We start from the raw sequence: 5185 nt of genomic DNA, 5'->3' as shown, positions 1-5185 counted from the left end.
CATATTCACTTCTTCTACATTTCTGAACGAAAAAGACCAAAGCAATTAAGAGCCCATGGAAAACCATGGATGCAAAGGGTGCCTTACACCTTCCCTTTGCATAATTACCCCCCGAACCCTGTTTTTATTTAAAAGGTTTTTCCTGTTCTTTTAGCCTTTCTGAATATTTGGATAAAATAAAAGTCGGTGGCGACTCTTGCTATCCGCAACATTTCGATATAAAAGTCAGTTCACCGTATTACAGACTGGCTCTGTGGGAAAGCATGAATGCTTTGAGTATTGCCCCGACTATTATAGTAACTGCCATTCCTGGATTTGTATTGATTGGGAGACACCAATGAGTGTTAGTTGAAGTGTCAAATAGGCTTTGCACAGCTTTACCCCTGCTAGTAGGGAGTTTTGAAGAGATTCGCCTTGCGAGGACCTTAGGAAATGTGTACTATGGGTGACATGCCCCTAGTACTTAGTATGATGCCCCTGACTGATCGGGAAGTAGCTTCAGACCCACTTGGGTGCATGCCTCTGATTGTTTTGGCATCCTTGAGAGATTCTCGGAATCTTGACTTGATTGCCCCAGATTGATTGGACAAAGCATGTCATGCCCCTTGTATTCATTGACTTCTAGCCAACTGAGTCAGTTATAAGGGATGTTGCTGCTGAAATGGTTTCGTCTATCGGGATGACTTTTAGTCATTAGTCGTACCCTGTACACATTCTTTCTGATGCTAACATTTGAAATTATGTAGCAAAATATGTTTAATAATGAATTCATGAGATGCAATGCATATGTCTGTCTTGAGTTTTTGAAAGACATTAAAACAAGAGATGTAAATGCGTGATGTTTGTAAAAATGTGACGTTTGCAAAAACGAAATATCAACTCAGCATTTGTGGTAAACCTTAAGGAGTCGGGATACCCTTTTGATGACAGTATGCTTTCGAACTAGCCATGCTTCAGTTAGGACTTTCAAGGGTTGTAACGTGGCTTGGTTCACGGTTTAAGAAACAAAAGATAAAGGCTCAAAAATTTATTTATACCCATCCCAATCTTCGTGATGTTCTTCAATCCTATGTTCAGTTAACTTTGCATTTAAGTTCTAGCAGAGCTTTGGAATCGTAACATTGACATTTTGTGATGGTTAAAGCACCAACAGTTTATTTGGACAGACAGTCATCCTTTTTTGTAATTTTCTTTTTGTCGAGGATTTGCAGTGACCTCTTATGAAATGTTTTCTTTTGTCGAGGATTTTTAGCAACCTCCTTTTTGACTTTGTTATCCCTAACTTTTGCCTGAACTGTTTATTTTGAGATTACAGTCAGCGGGATGTTTCAATTTTTGATAAGTCTCCTTCATAGGTTTTGACTAAATAGCTTATTCTTTTGATAGATGTTGACTGCCTGTCTTAGTGATTACGGGAAACCATCATTATTTGTGTAAAAGCGCACTGGCATGATTGAGTTAACTGAGTAACTACCCTGCCCCAGGTTATGATCAAAGGTTTTAAATTGTTCAAGAAAGAAAATTCCCACTCCTTAGGTTCAAAGGGGTTGACGAGGGATTAACATCCTTATATCTCCATTGTTTAGGAATAGAAACAATGCCTGTACATCGTCAGCATAGTCTGTTCAAAAGAATATTGTATGAAGTTGCGGTATCGTTTTCGTCATCCTCCCTCAAAAGGCTTACAGCTTATCAGGAGTTGAATAAACACAAAACATATGCAAAGTAAAAACACAACTTAAAACGAGTGATAGCGAAATAATTTATTCAAGACAAACATATGCAATGCACTGATGATGATTATTAAAACAGATAATGTCTATCATAAGTCGAATGTTTAAACAAACAGGAAAGAAATTGCAAATGAAGGTAAATCTAATGATCTAAAAGTTCCTCCTTCTAGCCATCCACAGCATTAGAAGTCACGTTAGGAGTCTCAGGAGGATCAAATTAAACTTCCCCAACATCGATCATATCTTGGATCTTATTCCTCAATGTCCAGCAGCTATTCGTATCATGACCAGGACTATCGGAGTGATATGCACATCTCACATTAGGATTATAGCTACGAGCAGAAGTACTAGGATTCTTAGGGGGATCCTTTAAAGTGATCAACTCTGACTTCAACAGGTGTTGTAATGCTTGAGCCAGTGACATATTGATCTTCGTGAACTGACGCCTAGGCATGTCTTGCTTGTTTTGACGACCTTTTTGAGGTGCCGGTGTGGAGATCAGAACTGCCCCCACCGATTGGTCATGGTTACTCATTTTCTGACCGTATACCTCATTTGACTCTGACTTCCCATTGGGATGCTTCTTTGTAACGCCTGAGGATGTAGCGGCTTGAATCTTACCACTTCGGATGCCATTCTCGACACGTTCCCCAGTCAGTATAAGTTCAGTGAATCCAGATGATGAACTTCCCAGCAAATGACTATAGAAAGGACCAGTCAGCGTGCTCATAAACATATCGACCAATTCTGTATCGGCCAACGGAGGTTGAACTCTGCCAGCCAAGTCCCTCCATTTCTGAGCATACTCTTTGAAGCTTTCAATAGAGCCCATAGACATGCTTTGTAGCTGCATGCATGTTGGCGCGAGGTCAGCATTGTATCGATATTGCATATAGAAAGCAGTTGCCAAATCTTCCCACGTGTGGATATTGGTAACCTCCAGTTGATAGTACCATTCGAGTTGTGCCCCTGATAGGATTTCTTGAAATAAATGGATCCAGAGCTTCTTATCAGCAGTATGAGGTTGAATCTTTCTCACATAAGACCTCAAGTGTAGTTTAGGACAAGAGGCTCCATCATACTTAGCAAAGGTCGGAGTTTTGAATTTGGGAGGTATAACAACTCCAGAGATGAGTCCTAATTCCTCAAAATCTAGTCCAGGTACCTTCTCGATTTCCATGGCTTTCATACGTTCTTCCAACAACTTATATTTGTCATCAGGATGTTCGTCCTCATGATGGTAGTCCTCTTCTTCTTCAGAGGGCTTGGCAGAATCATGATTACTTTTTGCATCATTTTTGATACTAGCATCATCATCTTGCTCCTCGTCGTCACTGTCTTCAGAGACTTCGGCTTCCCTGAGTTGCAAGATCGGTCTAAGCTTTTTCCCCAGAGTCTTCTTACCCTTATTCTTCTTTTTCTTGGTAAGGATGGTCTTCAGCTCTTCTTGCCCCTTGGACAAGTTCAGAATCAAAGCTTGGAACTGGGCATTCTGAGCTTGAAGGTCTTTGACTGATTGCTCGAGATCCATTTATGCTGAAATAAACAGCGAGAGAAGATGAGAGACTTGTCATGGAAACCTGTTATGCGATGTTATGAATGCAAATGCAATGCTTTCAAGGATCTATAGGAAATTTAGTTAGCAACATTGGAAAATGATTTGGTCGCATCTTTGTTTGAAGAACTCTGATTCTAGGATGTTCTTCCATGGGAATCAAGCTCACCATATCCAGTGGGTCATAGCCTCTGATTAGGGATACTTCTGAATTTGAAGGAGTATGGCTAGAGGAAAATAAATCCTCTTACCCTTTGATAGGTACCGAGTATCTGAATTGGAAGGTACGTGGCCATAGGAAAATAAATCCTCTTGCCCCTAGATAGGAATTCAGTCCTTGATAAGAGCACCTGAAGTTGTGCGCCCTAAATTCCTAAGATCCTTGAAAGGGTTAGTTAAATCATGTTATGCTTATGATGTCATGATGTCAAGATGTTATGCGAATGTAGTTCATTAGGCATATTGTGAGATAGTAAGGACAAACAAGTCCTCTTAACAAAACCTGCAAGGAAACGAAGGTTAGTAGCAAACCCAAACAAGTCACACAAGTCACACAATTTCCTTAGGCTTGTCTTGCATGGAGTTTAGATCATGTGAGATACCCTTCCCCAAAGGTATTTCTAAGGATAAGGATGATATTAGCAACAGGTTCTACGAGTTATCCAGAATTGTCAGCCCTTCTAAAGCACCCTCGGACATGATACATTCGAATCATGCAATGATACTTTGAGAAAGAACCTATCTGAATTGTAGTATCGGGTAGCGACTAGTTCTCAACATTTGTCAAGAGTAGTCCCCCCACTATGTTCCTAAAGGCCAAGATGGGTTAAAGGTGACTAAAGGTCCTTGAGCTCCAGCGCACACACAGACACATACATAGACCTCCCTCATTTGAGAAAGGTGTGCATATAGCTATGGAGTCCTAACTCAAGCGTGAACTTCATATTGACTCATCTCCCACATATGTGAAAGAGGTCGCCATGACTATGCCACTCCTATCTTAAGTGTACTTGAATCCGGGTGTAGGATTCGTCCTTCAATTATTCCCGAAACAGCGCTGAAAAAATAAAGCAAGCAAAGCAAACAATAGAAAACAATTAAGTGAATCCTAAACTTTTAAGGTAACCCCTCTTTTATAAGAAAATTCTCCCCAGCAGAGTCGCCAGTTCTGTAATACGGTGAACTGACTTTATTTGAAATGTTGCGGTAAGCAAGAGTCGCCACCGACTTTTATTTTATCCAAATATCAGAAAGACTAAAAGAACAGAAAAAACCTTTTAAATAAAAACTGAGTTCGGGGGTAATTTATGCAAAGGGAAGTTGTAAGGCACCCTTTTCATCCATGGTTTTCCATGGGCTCTTAATTGCTTTGCTCTTTTGAAAGAAAAAAGTGTGGAAAAGAAATAAGACTTTAGCTTGTAAATAAGCGTAGCTTTTGAAAGTTTTTGAGAAAAGGGTAGAAAAAGGTTTTAAACCAGAGCATGCAATTAAGGGCAAATTACCTGGTTAGATGAAAAATGTTCTTTTAGCCTTTCAGGGCTATCCCTACCATAAGAGGGTAAGGAAGTCCTTTGATTTGGATGTTGAAGGATCGTCGAATTATCGTTCGCCATAAGACTGTCCCATGCCATAGAGGCGCAGGTAGTCTAAGGGAAGGATCAGAATAGCCATCTTCGTTAGGCAACCAGAGGACACCTCAGCACTTCGTAGGCAACTTCGAGGGACGAGGTCATATTTGGCGAATCGAAGGCAGCATCATTAGGGACTTATGACCTTGAGAATGAACTGAGGGCAACATTGCTGAGGTATCCTCGTATTCGAGGGACAAGGCTATTCTGCAAAAAACACAAGGCAACAGGCAACAGGCAACATGCAACAAGAGAGCTACCATAAAAGG

Source organism: Vicia villosa, linkage group LG1 (assembly GCF_029867415.1).
Source record: "Vicia villosa cultivar HV-30 ecotype Madison, WI linkage group LG1, Vvil1.0, whole genome shotgun sequence".
NCBI classification, from domain to species: Eukaryota; Viridiplantae; Streptophyta; class Magnoliopsida; order Fabales; family Fabaceae; genus Vicia; species Vicia villosa.
Note: the sequence above shows the minus strand (reverse complement) of the source record.